Raw genomic sequence first — 16,717 nt, forward strand, 5'->3', positions numbered from 1 at the left:
AATATTTAACTTGTTCTTAATTATGTGTTCTTAATTCTTGTTTTGATATCATAGGATACTAATTCAAGATAAGCTCTCATTCAGAGGAGGAATAGACCCTGGCTAAGAGTACATTTATCATAATTAAGCGGAGTTGATTGCGTGCCTAGACATAGGGTGACAAGATTTTGCCGGATTAGGGTGATACCTAATAAGGAGATCTATAGATCGAGTTAATGCAACCCTAGAGTGTTAATTAGAGAAAAATCTCGGTTATTCAATCTAGGGATTAGACGTTATTAGTATTGAATAGGGATAATAACATAACTTAGGGATCTCTACGAAACAAGTTGAATGAATAAATCGTCCGATTCGGAGCCAGAATAACAAGTAAAGTCTAGGTGGATTTTTCCTTAGGTATTGTCTTAAGTCAATCGATTTTTCCCAAAAGCAATTCCCCAATTCCTTTTTCTGTGAGTTCTTAGTTTAGATAATTAGTTAATTAAAACAAAACCCCATTATTCTTAGGCTAGATAATAAAAGATAGTCATTACTAGTACTTTTAGTTCCTTTGGGTTCGACAATCCGATCTTGCTAAAACTATACTACTGTTTGATAGGTACACTTACCTACATCGCGATAATAGTTAGTTTCAAGAACGATTAATTTTAAATATTTAAAACCTATCACGAAATCATGCGATCAAGTTTTTGGCGCCGTTGCCGGGGAACTAAGATATTAGGAACGCTTAATTTTTATTACTTTAGCCATTTATTTTTCTTGCAATTTAATTTAATTTTATTATTTATTAACTTCTTTTTCCTTCTCTTGGCAGGTTTTCATAGTTTATGGCTAGAAGAAACCCGTCGAGACCATTACTTTTTTACGAAGAAATCGATCGCACAGTACGTAGAAACCAAAGAGAAATAAGGCGAAGCTTAAGATACACAGAGAATGAGCAAGAACACGATACTCAACCCCCAACCGAAGAGATGGCTGAAAACCAAGGCAATCAGCTATCTCCTGCAATTGGGGTTAATCAAAATCCTGCTTCACGCACTATGTATGATTATGCTAAATCTTTTTTAACAGGAACTGAATCTAGCATAGTTATACCTGCTATAGCTACAAATGCTTTTGAATTAAAACCTAACACCATTCAGATGATACAACAATTTGTTCAGTTTGATGGTTTGCATGATGAGGATCCCAACGCTCATTTAGCCAACTTTTTAGAACTATGGAATACATTTAAAATAAATAGCGTTTCTGATAATGCCATTCGTCTTCGATTATTTCCCTTTTCATTGAGGAACAAAGCTAAACAGTTGTTGAACTCGTTACCACGAGGATCAATTACTACTTGGGAACGAATGACCAAAAAGCTTTTACTAAAATATTTTCCGCTAGCTAAAATGGCTAAATTACGTAATGATATCTCTTCTTTTGTGCATACGGGTTTAGAAACACTCTACGATGCATGGGAGAAATACAAGGACCTTCTGAGAAGGTGCCCTCACCATGGGTTACCGTTTTGGCTCCAAGTACAAACATTTCACAATGGTATGAATCCTTCGACTTGGCAAATGGTTGACGCAGCTGCTGGGAGAACCATCAACAATAAAACATTGGAAGATGCCTATGAGTTTATAGAGGAGATGTCACTGAATAACTATCAGTGGCAAGTCATGAGGACAAAGCCAACAAAAATAGCCGACGTTTATAACGTCGATTCGGTCAACATGCTCTCTAATTAGGTAGAACTCTTAAATAAAAAGATTGATGGTTTTCTTAATTCCTCACAGGTTCACCCAGTAATGCAGTGCGAAGCAAGTAGCGGTGGAACAAACCATTCGGAATACCAACCTTATGGCCACAACATGGATAACGAGTAATTAAATTACATAGGTAATAATCCTCGACCTCAAAACAATCCATACAGTAACACTTATAATACAGGTTGGAGGAACCACCCCAATTTCTCATGGGGCGGTCAAGGAAATCAAAGACCACAACAGCCTCCGGGCTACTAACAACCACCCTACCAATAGGAAAAAAAGCCAAATCTTGAAGAGATGCTCTCAAAGTTCATATCAGTGTCAGAAACCCATTTTCAGAACACCGAGACAATACTTAAGAATCAACAAGCGTCGATACAAGGGCTCGAGGCTCAGATAGGCCAGCTTTTGAGACTAATCTCCGAACGACCACAAGGTAGTTTGCCAAGTAATACCGAACCTAACCCAAGGGAACAGCTCAACGCAATTAATATTCAAGATGACAAAGGAGTCGTTGAGCCTGAACTAGAATTAAGGCAAGAAACTGTTGTAAGCAAGGGTCAAGGTGAGGTAGATCAAAATACAAACAAACCAGTGACTGTTGAATATGAACCTCGTGTGCCATACCCCAACGCGATAAGGAAAGACCGCTCAGATGAAAATTTTGGTAAATTCCTTAAAATTTTTAAAAAAATTACATATTAACTTACCGTTTATTGAAGCTCTATCGCAGATGCCAAACGCAATGCAATTTTTAAAGGAGCTTTTAGAAAATAAGCGAAAGTTGGATGAGGCGTCGCATGTGGAGCTGAACGCAGTTTGCTCAGCCATTCTCCAAAATAAACTACCCAACAAACTAAAAGATCCAGGGAGTTTTATGATTCCTTACTTAATTGGTAGTTTAGACGTTAATTATGCATTGGCTGATCTAGGGGCTAGTATCAACATCGTGCCTTACAAAATGTTTAAGCAACTAGGTCTCGGGACACCCAAACAGACTAGGATGAGCATTCAATTAGCAGATAAAACTATAAGATTCCCTAGAGGTATATTGAAGATGTGCTAGTTAAAATTGATAAATTTATATTTCCTGTTAACTTTATTGTTCTAGACATAGAAGAGGATAACAACACTCCCTTAATACTAGGAAGGCCCTTTTTAGCAACTGCTAAAACTATCATTGATGTTGGCACAGGTGAACTCACACTCCGGGTGGGAGACGAAACAATCACCCTTCAAGCTCGCAATTCTGGCAACACATCAGGAATTGAAGGTGATCATTTAACCCATTCTACTAAAACTAACAATATGGTGCAACCTACTTTGCAAAAAATGAGTCTGAAAGAAGCACACAAGTCATTCTCAGGAAATAGTAGAGGACCTGTTCATGAAGATCGAAGATTACAAATCGAGGAACTCGATGGATGGCGGACACACAACCCAAGAACGCCCGACAAATCGAAACTACGCCAAAACAAGCCCGATACCTCCCCAAATCAACTTAAGGTTGGTGATAAGGTCTTATTAAATGCCACAGATCCCCACATCGTCACTACCACACCGAATGAGGAAATCCCTCTTATAGTCCTCAGTATTTTTCCATTCGGTACGGTGGAGGTGAGTCATCCCAAGTTCAACACTTTTTGTAACACCCCGAACCCGAGACCATCACCGGAGTCGAACACGAGGTGTTAACAGACTTTTAAAAAAATTTCCCAGACACTGCCAATCTGCGTACTAGTCGCTTTAAAAATCATATCTTGAGTTCAGAAACTCAGAATCCAGTTCCGTAAATTTTCCCTGAAACTAGACTCATATGTACATCAACAAATTTTTTTCTAGAATTTTTGGTTGGGCCAATTAGTACAGTTTATTAGTCAAAGTCTCCCATGTTACAGGGATCGACTACACTGACCTTTGCGCATTACGACTTGGATATCTCCCTGTACAGGGCTTCAATACTGATACCGTTTGTTTCTATAGAAACTAGACTCAGAGAGGAATCTATACCTATATGGCTTGACTCCTAATTGTCTCTGGTTAATTTATAATGAATTTTCAAAGTCGGAACAGGAAATCCAGAAACCGTTCTGGCCCTGTCTCACGAGAACCTGAATATCTCTTAACATACTGTCCGTATGATTGTTTCGTTACTTTCCTATGAAAATAGATTCATCAAGGTTCGTTTACATAATTTATTCACTATTTAATTCCATCCCTACTATTTTTAGTGATTTTCCAAATCTACATCACTGCTGCTGTCAGTATCAGCCTTTAAGGTAGACTTTAACTATTTCATAGTTTCCATGATTCAACTAGCCCTTTTTGCATAAATAGCACAATTTATGATAGTGATTAACCATTCCCATGGCCAATCCTTGTCAAGCATATCCACACCAAATGATTATAACATTATACTCAAACATATATAAGCCATTTTCTCATGGCTATCCAAAATTATACAAGTCCAAAGGGTCCATGACCCACAACAAACGGGTAGTCCTATACATGCCATTTCGAAGTTCAACCAAAATTGTACCAAAAGGGGGGGGCTTTGATAGTGTGGGCGACTTCGACTTCAAAATCCCGAGTCCGATAGCTGGAGAACCAAAATCTATAAAACAGAAGATCAAAGAAACGGAGTAAGCAATTTATGCTTAGTAAGTTTTGAGCAAGGAATTCCAGCACAACAAAAGTATAGCATTCATGTAGCTAAACGGATAATTTCATATGCACAATTTTTCAATATCACACTTGCTTCACATTACCAACCCTTATGTACATACACAAAAGATCAACTTAGCCAAAGGCCGGTAGCTCGTTTATCAACTGAGCGAATACTTATTTGTAAGGGCTCAACTAATTCAAAGCACATACGAAACATACCTTAATGTTGGGATGTTTCAAGCGTATTAACTGAAATTTTTACAGCAAGATCATTCATTCCCAAATCACGTACCTTCGGAATTTAACCGGATATAGCTACTCGTTCAAATGCCTTCGGGACATAGCCCGGTTATAGTAACTCGCACAAATGCCTTCGGGACTTAACCCGGATTTAGTAACTCGCACAAATGCCTTCGGGACTTAACCCGGATTTAGTAACTCGCACAAATGCCTTCGGATCTTAGTCCGGAGGATTTAGTAACTCGTACAAATGCCTTCGGATCTTAGTCCGGATATGGTCACTTAGCACAAAGCCTTCGGGACTTAGCCCGGACATCATTCAAATAACCGTGCAATTTAACAATAAATCATGGCACATTCGTATTTCATTTTCGTTAGCAAAACTCGAACACAAGACACTTATCATTCTTGCAATTTCGGCTCAATAGCCACACAAAGAGCATGATTTTAATTTGCTTAAAACATGATCTAATCAAATCATAATTTAAGCTCTTTTACTCAAGAACTTACCTCGGGTGTTGTCGAACGATTCCGATAGCTATTCGACCACTTTTTCCTTCCCTTTATCGGATTTAGTTCCCCTTTGCTCTTGAGCTTAATTAAACAAATAAATTGATTTAATCATTTGAGCATCGAAAAGAGGAACACAAGGCACTTAGCCCATATTTATACATTAGACATTAAAGTCACATATGTACGGAATCATGAATCAAACTCAACATTTTAGCTAATTTTTCCCCCTTGGCCGAATTTTCTAAGCCAAGACAAAAGCATCAATATGCTTGCCTCTAACCGAATACATGCAACACCAATCTCCTTCCTATGGCCGAATATGCATGTCTATTTTGGGGCCGATTTCAACACTTAATACATTCTACAAGTATGGTCACTTGTATTGACTAAACACCCTTTTGTTTCAAGTTCAAAACGTGGCTAATACACACATATATACACTAGTAAAGCATCCTCTCCCTTTCCATCAATTTAACACATGCATTACTCATTAATATACAAAAATTATATTCGGCCTTAGCACACAACTTGCTAGCCGATTCTTCTCCATCTAGCAACCAATGCACATATGTGCTCACTCAAAAATGCTAAAAAGAAGATTCAAGAATCATCAATCCACCATCACATGCATCATTAACAAGCTTCATATTTAGCATGCAATGGCATTAACACAAAATCTACCTAGGCCGAATATCATCCCCATGACATAGCAAAGATTTGAACCATGGGCTAATTAGAACTCAAGCTAGCAACTAAAAACATGCATGAATCTCATGGCACAACCTCAAACATACCTTGATCTAGATACAAATATGGCCAAACCTCCTCCTAATCCTCTTCCAAACCAAACATGAAGCAAGAACTCCTTCCTCCTTCCTTTGAATTTTCGGCCAAATGAAGATGAAAAAGGATGAACAAAATTTTCTCTTTTCTTTTCTTTAACTCACGCAATGGGGGGGGAACAACCACACATTTTTTTTCATCATATTCCCTTTCATTATTTTATGCCCATGCTCCTTATTTTATTTTTTTCCACCCATGATGCACCAACACAACATGTCTATGACATGTCTTGCCCATCACACTTGGTCTACCATGCTTGTCATGGCCGGCCACTACTAATTAGGGGGGGAATTTGACATGCAAGTCCCCCCTTTTTATTTCATGCACTAATAGGTCCTTATGCTTCGACCTATCACATTTCAAAAATGTCGCACATAAGTCCTATTGACTAAATTCACATGAAATCGACTAAATCGAAGCTTGAAATTTTCACACATTCATAATTACATATTCTAGATAATAAATATAACATTCAAACCTTTCGGTGACTCGGTTTAGCGGTCCTGAAACCACTTCCCGACTAGGGTCAATTTTGGGCTGTCACAACTCTCCCCCACTTAAGAAATTTTCGTCCCCGAAAATCTTACCGATAAATAGGTTTGGGTATCGTTCTTTCATCGAGCTCTCGGTTTCCCAAGTAGCTTCCTCGATCCCGTGTTTGAGCCATAACACCTTAACTAACGGAACCCTTTTGTTTCGCAACTCTTTCACTTCACGAGCTAGGATACGAATCGGTTCTTCTTCATAACTCAAGTCAGATTGAATTTCAACTTCTGAGGGATTAATCACATGTGACGGATCGGATCTATAACGTCGAAGCATCGAAACATGAAAGACATCGTGAATCTTTTCAAGTTCAAGGGGAAAAATCAATTTATACGCAACCGGACCAACTCGTTCGGAGATTTCGTACTGCCCAATGAATCTCGGGCTCAACTTGCCCTTACGGCCAAATCTGAGTACCTTCTTCCAAGGCGAAACTTTAAGAAACACTTTATCTCCCACCTGATATTCAATGTCCTTTCGTTTCAAATCCGCATACGATTTTTGACGATCCGTGGCCGCTTTCAGACTTTCACGGATTACCTTTACTTTCTGTTCGGCATCTTTAATCAAATCAACTCCGAAAATTTTACTTTCACCGAGCTCGGTCCAAAACAATGGTGTACGGCATTTACGACCGTACAAAGCCTCGTAAGGTGCCATCTTAATACTTGACTGAAAACTATTGTTGTAAGCGAATTCAATCAAAGGTAAATACCGTTCCCATGAACTACTGAACTCGAGGATGAAACATCTCAACATATCCTCAAGTATCTGAATTATCCGCTCAGATTGACCATCGGTTTGGGGATGAAAAGCAGTGCTAAAATGCAGCTTGGTACCCAAAGCTTCTTGCAATTTCCTCCAAAATCGCGAGGTGAATCTCGGATCTCTATCCGACACGATAGAAATAGGTACCCCGTGTAATCTCACAATCTGAGAAACATACAATTCGGCTAGTTTATCCAATGAAAAATCCGTACGCACGGGGATAAAGTGAGCCGACTTAGTCAGTCTATCAACAACAACCCAAATCGCATCCTTCTTACTTGCTGACAATGGCAGTCCGGACACAAAGTCCATTGTGACTCGATCCCATTTCCACTCGGGTATCATGATCGGCTGAAGTAATCCTGAAGGCACTTGATGTTCCGCTTTCACTTGTTGACATATTAAACATCTCGAAACAAAGTCGGAGATGTCTCGTTTCATACCATGCCACCAAAACCAATGTTTCAAATCGTTGTACATTTTCGTACTCCCCGGGTGAATTGACATTCGGCTACAATGGGCTTCGTTTAGAATCATCGAAATGAGTTCCGAATTCCTTGGAACACACAAACGACTTCTGAACCCCAAACAATCATCATCATCAATTTGAAACTCCGATTCTTTGTTCGGAGCACACTCAGTCCGTTTTGCAACCAATTCATCATCAACTTTCTGGGCTTCACGAATTTGATGAATCAATAATGGTTTGGCTTTTAATTCAGCTACTAACACATTGTCGACAAGTGCACATTCATCGCTCGTAAAGCAAACAATGATTTTCGGCTTAAGGCGTCCACAACCACATTAGCCTTTCCCGGGTGGTAATCAATGACAAGCTCGTAATCTTTCAACACTCAAGCCAATGTCTTTGTCGCAGATTTAAGTCTCTTTGAGTCATCAAATATTTGAGACTTTTGTGATCCGAAAATACATGGCACTTTTCACCAAATAAGTAATGTCGCCATATTTTTAAAGCAAATACGATGGTAGCTAGTTCAAGATCATGGGTCGGATAATTTTTCTCACGTGGCTTTAATTGTCTCGACGCATAGGCCACCACTCGACCTTCTTGTATCAATACACAACCCAACCCAAGTAGGGATGCGTCACTATAAATGACAAACTCTTTGCCAGATTCGGGTTGCACTAAAATTGGAGCTTCAGTCAAATAAGTTTTTAGTTGATCAAAACTTTTCTGACATTTCTCCGTCCATTCGAACTTAACATCCTTTTGAAGTAGCTTCGTCATTGGTGTGGCTATCATCGAGAAACCTTTGACAAAGCGTCGGTAATAACCGGCGAGCCCCAGGAAGCTCCAAACTTCGGTAATATTTCTTGGAGGCTTCCAGTTAAGTATGGCTGAAATTTTGCTCGGGTCAACTCGAATACCCGATGCGGATACCACATGACCCAAGAAGCTAACCTCTCTTAACCAGAACTCACACTTACTGAACTTAGCATATAACTGCTTATCCCGCAAAATTTGCAACACTAGTCTCAGGTGCTCAGCATGTTCGGTCTTATCTCTTGAATAGACCAAGATGTCATCAATGAGCACAACTAGGAACCGATCCAAATATGGTCTGAAGATCCGATTCATCAAATCCATAAATACCGCAGGGGCATTAGTGAGCCCAAACGGCATCACTAAGAATTCGTAGTGACCATATCTCGTTCTGAAGGCAATTTTGGGTATGTCCAAATCTCGAATTCGCAACTGATAATAGCCCGATCTCAAATCTATTTTTGAGAACACTGAGGCTCCCTTCAGTTGGTCGAACAAATCATCGATACGCGGTAACGGATATTTGTTCTTTATCGTCACTTTATTCAGTTGACGATAGTCAATGCACAACCTCATGGTTCCGTCCTTCTTTTTCACGAACAATACTGGTGCACCCCAAGGTGAGAAACTTGGTCGAGCAAAACCTCTATCCGTCAATTCTTGCAACTGAGCTTTCAACTCTTTTAACTCGGTTGGTGCCATACGATACGGAGCCATCGAAATCGGCGTAGTCCCAGGTACAAGCTCAATACCAAACTCTATCTCCCGAACAGGTGGTAAACCCGGTAATTCTTCAGGAAAAACATCTGGGTATTCACAAACCACCGGCACAGATTCGGGTTTCTTTTCTAATTCTTTGTCATCAAGTACATACGCAAGGTATGCTTCGCACCCTTTTCTTACATATTTCTGGGCCAACATTGAGGATATTACAGCTGGCAACCCCTTTAAGTCCGTAGACTCAACTCGGATTATCTCGTTATTTGTGCACCTCAAATCAATAGTCTTGCTTTTGCAGTTCACAACTGCATCATGCGCGGTCAGCCAATCCAAACCAAGAATAACATCAAATTCATCAAATGGCAAAAGCATCAAGTCCGCCGGAAAACAGGAACCTCGAATTACTAGGGGACATTCCTTACACACTTTGTCGACAAGCACGTAACGACCCAAGGGATTTGACACCCGAATTACGAACTCAGTAGACTCAATAGGTAAAGTCTTACTGGATGCTAAGGTTTCACATATGTAAGAATGAGTAGAACCGGGGTCAATCAAAGCAATTACATTAGTATCAAAGAGAGTAAAAGTACCGGTAATAACATCAGGCGAAGAAGCATCCTCGCGGGCACGTATAGCATAAGCTCTAGCAGGCGCACGAGCCTCAGATCTGGTCGTAGCATCTCTAGATCCTCTCTGACCACCACTAGCATTGCCCGTATTTCCAGATGGTCTACCTCGAGCAGTGGTAGCACCCGGTTTCCCACTCTGATTTACATTCTGTTCAGACAACCTCGGGCAATCTTTAATGAAGTGGTCAACTGATCCGCACTTGTAACAGGAGCGGTCAGGGGATCTACAACTCCCCGAATGCCATTTACCGCAATATCGACATTTCGTTCTATCTCGACGTTCATTCCCAACACTGGCGACCGAAGTGCCTCGTGTACCCACAGGGGGTCGATCACGATCTCGTCTAAAAAGGCCCGAAGTGCCTCTTGACCAGCCCACATCATCTCAAAATTTCTTCGATGCCTGTTGAAGAGACTTTCCCGAAGATCTTTTACGAAACTCTCCAGTTCCCACATCAACTTTTTGTTTTTCTTTTCTAAGCTCTTCGGCTTTACAAGCTCGCTCGACAAGTACTACGAACTCCCGTATTTCAAGAACGCCAACGAACATTTTTATATCTTCATTCAGCCCATCCTCGAAGCGTTTACACATGATAGCCTCGGATGAAACACATTCCCGAGCGTATTTGTTAAGTCTAACAAATTTTCGCTCGTAATCAGTAACCGACATGGAACCTTGCTTAAGCTCAAGAAATTCCTTCCGTTTTTGATCAACAAATCTCTGACTGATATACTTTTTCCGAAACTCAGTTTGGAAAAACTCCCAAGTTACTTGCTCTCGGGGCACAACAGAAGTCAGAGTACTCCACCAATAGTAGGCAGAATCACGTAGCAAGGAGATAGTACACTTTAGGCATTCATCGGGTGTACAAGATAGCTCATCGAGTACCCGGATAGTGTTGTCCAACCAAAATTCAGCTTGTTCGGCATCGTCGCTATCCGTAGCTTTAAATTCAGTAGCCCCATGTTTTCAGATTCTGTCAACTGGGGGCTTATTTGACCTTATTTGGTCAGTTGCCGGAGGTATTGTAGGTGCGGGGGTTGTATTAGTCGGGAAGGGAGGTTGTGGAACAGCCGTATTAGTTCGAATGTATTGGTTGAACCAATCATTCATCACGCTATAGAAAGCTTGTCTAACTTCATCATTCGGGTTACTAGCATTAGGTTGAGAGTTAGCACAATTTATGATAGTGATTAACCATTCCCATGGCCAATCCTTGTCAAGCATATCCACACCAAATGATTATAACATTATACTCAAACATATATAAGCCATTTTCGCATGGCTATCCAAAATTATACAAGTCCAAAGGGTCCATGACCCACAACAAACGGGTAGTCCTATACATGCCATTTCGAAGTTCAACCAAAATTGTACCAAAAGGGGGGGCTTTGATAGTGTGGGCGACTTCGACTTCAAAATCCCGAGTCCGATAGCTGGAGAACCAAAATCTATAAAACAGAGGATCAAAGAAACAGAGTAAGCAATTTATGCTTAGTAAGTTTTGAGCAAGGAATTCCAGCACAACAAAAGTATAGCATTCATGTAGCTAAACGGATAATTTCATATGCACAATTTTTCAATATCATACTTGCTTCACATTACCAACCCTTATGTACATACACAAAAGATCAACTTAGCCAAAGGCCGGTAGCTCGTTTATCAACTGAGCGAATACTTATTTGTAAGGGCTCAACTAATTCAAAGCACATACGAAACATACCTTAATGTTGGGATGTTTCAAGCGTATTAACTGAAATTTTTACAGCAAGATCATTCATTCCCAAATCACGTACCTTCGGAATTTAACCGGATATAGCTACTCGTTCAAATGCCTTCGGGACATAGCCCGGTTATAGTAACTCGCACAAATGCCTTCGGGACTTAACCCGGATTTAGTAACTCGCACAAATGCCTTCGGGACTTAACCCGAATTTAGTAACTCGCACAAATGCCTTCGGATCTTAGTCTGGATTTAGTAACTCGTACAAATGCCTTCGGATCTTAGTCCGGATATGGTCACTTAGCACAAAGCCTTCGGGACTTAGCCCGGACATCATTCAAATAACCGTGCACATTTAACAATAAATCATGGCACATTCGTATTTCATTTTCGTTAGCAAAACTCGAACACAAGACACTTATCATTCTTCCAATTTCGGCTCAATAGCCTCACAAAGAGCATGATTTTAATTTGCTTAAAACATGATCTAATCAAATCATAATTTAAGCTCTTTTACTCAAGAACTTACCTCGGGTGTTGTCGAACGATTCTGATAGCTATTCGACCACTTTTTCCTTCCCTTTATCGGATTTAGTTCCCCTTTGCTCTTGAGCTTAATTAAACAAATAAATTGATTTAATCATTTGAGCATCGAAAAGAGGAACACAAGGCACTTAGCCCATATTTATACATTAGACATTAAAGTCACATATGTACGGAATCATGAATCAAACTCAACATTTTAGCTAATTTTTCCCCCTTGGCCGAATTTTCTAAGCCAAGAAAAAAGCATCAATATGCTTGCCTCTAACCGAATACATGCAACACCAATCTCCTTCCTATGGCCGAATATGCATGTCTATGTTGGGGCCGATTTCAACACTTAATACATTCTACAAGTATGGTCACTTGTATTGACTAAACAACCTTTTGTTTCAAGTTCAAAACTTGGCTAATACACACATATATACACTAGTAAAGCATCCTCTCCCTTTCCATCAATTTAACACATGCATTACTCATTAATATACAAAAATTATATTTGGCCTTAGCACACAACTTGCTAGCCGATTCTTCTCCATCTAGCAACCAATGCACATATGTGCTCACTCAAAAATGCTAAAAAGAAGATTCAAGAATCATCAATCCACCATCATATGCATCATTAACTAGCTTCATATTTAGCATGCAATGGCATTAACACAAAATCTACCTAGGCCGAATATCATCCCCATGACATAGCAAAGATTTGAACCATGGGCTAATTAGAACTCAAGCTAGCAACTAAAAACATGCATGAATCTCATGGCACAACCTCAAACATACCTTGATCTAGATACAAATATGGCCAAACCTCCTCCTAATCCTCTTCCAAACCAAACATGAAGCAAGAACTCCTTCCTCCTTCCTTTGAATTTTCGGCCAAATGAAGATGAAAAAGGATGAACAAAATTTTCTCTTTTCTTTTCTTTAACTCACGGCAATGGGGGGGGAACAACCACACATTTTTTTTCATCATATTCCCTTTCATTATTTTATGCCCATGCTCCTTATTTTATTTTTTCCACCCATGATGCACCAACACAACATGTCTATGACATGTCTTGCCCATCACACTTGGTCTACCATGCTTGTCATGGCCGGCCACTACTAATTAGGGGGAATTTGACATGCAAGTCCCCCCTTTTTATTTCATGCACTAATAGGTCCTTATGCTTCGACCTATCACATTTCAAAAATGTCGCACATAAGTCCTATTGACTAAATTCACATGCAATCGACTAAATCGAAGCTTGAAATTTTCACACATTCATAATTACATATTCTAGACAATAAATATCACATTCAAACATTTCGGTGACTCGGTTTAGCGGTCCCGAAACCACTTCCCGACTAGGGTCAATTTTGGGCTGTCACACTTTTAATGTAAACAGCACCCGTTTAAAACCTTATTTTGATAAGATTGATAGTAGGAATGAGGAGAATAAACTCCTCAAACCACCATGATTATTCAAACGGAGAGGTAAGTCGAGCTTAGACTATAAATAAGCACTTCTCGGGAGGCAACCCGAATATTAACGGTTTTAAATTATTTACATTTCAAGTTTTAAACATTTAGGTCACTAACAGAGTACTTAAAGCACAGGTTATCAACTCCACACGGCCTAGTACACGGCTATGCTTAAGGCCGTGTGACCAACACGGATAGAAACATGGCCGTACAATATGGCCGTGCAGAAACAGGGTAGAAGATTTCCCCAAACACGAGCTGCGATAAAACACCACGACGTGTGACATGGTCGTGGTCAAATCTGCCAAATAAACACAAGCGTGCAACACGCCCGTGTCTAGGACCCGTGGACAACACTGTCAAAATGACACGGGCATGCGCAAACCTATACAACCATGGGAGAAGCGAACCACACCAGACACGGCCATGCGACATGATCTTGTAGCCACATGGCCTATACACAAGGGCGTATGAGAAGGCCGTGTGACAACATCACAATTCGCGACGAACACGGATGGGACACGAACCACATGGACGTGTGCACCGGCTGTGCCACTTGAAAAATTAGAATAATTATCTTATTTTATTTTCTTTTTCTTTCATTAAGTTTTTAAGACTCATTTTTTTAAGATTCATTTGTTTTCTTTTTTTAAAAAAATGGCTTACCTTCAGAGTCAAGCTTTCCATCCAGAATTATCTCCAATACTCGATCTCGTCAATCCAAGAATATCATCCATTCTTAATACAGGAAGTTTCACTTCTCTCCTTATCTTAATTTTATATACTCTAATATCTATCTTTGTATATTGAGGGCAATGTACATCTTAAGTGTAGGGGGTATTTATTTCATTATCAGAAAAATCCCTGAATAATTACCTTGTTCTCTTAAAAAGCTCCCATATCATATCATATCATGCATTGATTTTTTAAACTTTAAGACATTAGAGAATCAAGCATGATGAGTTGATTTTTAAGAATTTAAAATTATAGGTTGTTTCCCCAAGTCTAGGTATTACTTTGAATTGGAATTCATGAGTCTAAACATCAAAAAGCCATAATTTTTGTGAGATTTTTGAGCCTTTTGAGCATCTATTAATCCTTTCGTGCTCACTTTTATTATTGCTTTGAGTGCATCAGTATTGAACTGTTATTCTAGAACTTGCTTGATTATGCATGTCGAGACCACACCATTTGATTTGATATATCAAAATGATTAAGGCACTTAGGACTAACCCACTCATGCCATGAAAAACCTACCTCTATGATTAACCCCTAGTAAACCTCCTTGAGCCTAACAAACCATTCTTTGTATTACCCTTAATATTAACCCTTAACCCATTATTGTTGAAATCCCCTAAATTAATCCCTATTTTTGTCAAGATTTGAGTTGAATGGATTGCTTAGCTATGTTTTGTTCTTAATAGTTAGTCTATGTTATTTAACTTGTTCTTAAAAAAAACTATGTATATTTATTAGTAATTCCATATTCTGAGAAGAAGCTCTGTTGTACGCAAGTGAAAATGAACTCTTTTTCTAGTTAGGCAATTTTTCAATTCAATCTCGATTTTAACCCTTTCTTTCAATTTGTGACCACACCCCCTAACCAAGCCTCATTACAACCATCTGAAGATCTTTTGATTGACGTATCATCTTAAATTATAGTGGTGGAGATTTGATTTTCATGCAAGCCTATGGTGATGACTTTTCATTATTGACTATTGAGTGCTTCATTTATTGTTCTTAAACACCTCGAGTGATTTGAGTGGATCTTTAGTGAGGATGTAAAACCCTGTGATATTCTGAATTAAAGGTAATTACTTAGATAAGGGGAGACACCTATGTTTGCATGAATAAAATGCTCAACTAGGAATGTTTGGAACTTTTATGTTCTTTTAGTCGAATTCTCAATGTATGATTACTTATGGATTAATGTGAGATATTATCGATAGAAATTATAAGTTGAGAAGAATTTATTTTGATTACGAGTTGAGAATTTTGCTTGAAGACAAGCAAATGCTTATCAAGAAATCTCTGACTTATGTATTTCTTTCGGAATTCAATTTGAAAGAATTCCTAGTCAAGACGCTCTCTCGGAACAATCAAAACCCAAGTATTCCACCATTGATATGCTGAGTCTTTTAGTAGACATATGGGACATTTTACACGCTCTACAGGTGTACAAGATAACTCATCGAAAACTTTGATAGTATTTTCTTGTAACATCCCAAAATAGGGCCTAGTCAAAACAGTGGTTTCGGGACCACAAATCTAACGTTGAAATATTTATTTTATGATTATTATGAGGTTTAGAATATGAAAGTATGCATGTGCTAAAGTTTCATGAAGAAACTCTATGATAAGGTGTCCAATTGGAAAATAAGGACCAAATTGAATAAATTGCAAAACTTGGATTCAAGAAGCAATTTGTATGAAATTGCTTTAGATTATTAATTAGAAGTCTTTAAAGAGCAATTTTCCCAATTTCTAAATTTTTGGACAAAAATTGGCATGTATGGATAAAATTTGAAAGAAATGGCTTAAGGGTATTTTGGTCATTTGGCTAATTAATGAAATAAAATGGGAAAATGAAGGAAAAAATCTGTCCTTCTCCCTCATCCAGTCAAATTTCAAAAGTCTCAATAGCTAGGTTTTTCAACATTTTCAAGCTCAATAGTAAGTGCTCTCTAGCCCCGTTTTTAATGTTCTTCGTATTTTTGAAATCCCGGTAACTTACTCTCTCCATTTCTACCCATATTTTGAGTTAGGGTTCATGTTTGCAAAGTGACCCATGTGTAACATGTTTATTCTTTGATGTTTTATAGAGGAATATGAAAGTTGGATGTGTATTAAATACTTTTTCTAGGTGATTTTCATGAAAAACCCCTAAAAGGACCTTTTTGCAAAAGGTGTAGAATATGTGGTAGAAATGTGAAATAATACAGAAATGTGGGCTTCCATAAGAGGAAAGAACATTCGGATAGGCTTGGGTAATGTAGAAAATTCATGCATTT

The 16,717-nt window shown here is 38.9% G+C and overlaps 1 non-coding gene across 1 annotated transcript; it reads right to left on the reverse strand.

Annotated features, from left to right (window-relative positions):
- Positions 1-1,400: 1,400 nt before the first annotated feature.
- Positions 1,401-1,507, reverse strand: LOC121212829 (small nucleolar RNA R71). Its single transcript, XR_005908203.1, has one exon. It is a non-coding gene; the product is annotated as a small nucleolar RNA R71 (small nucleolar RNA).
- Between the last annotated feature and the right edge of the window lie 15,210 nt (positions 1,508-16,717).

This window comes from Gossypium hirsutum, chromosome A13 (assembly GCF_007990345.1).
Source record: "Gossypium hirsutum isolate 1008001.06 chromosome A13, Gossypium_hirsutum_v2.1, whole genome shotgun sequence".
Lineage (NCBI taxonomy): Eukaryota > Viridiplantae > Streptophyta > Magnoliopsida > Malvales > Malvaceae > Gossypium > Gossypium hirsutum.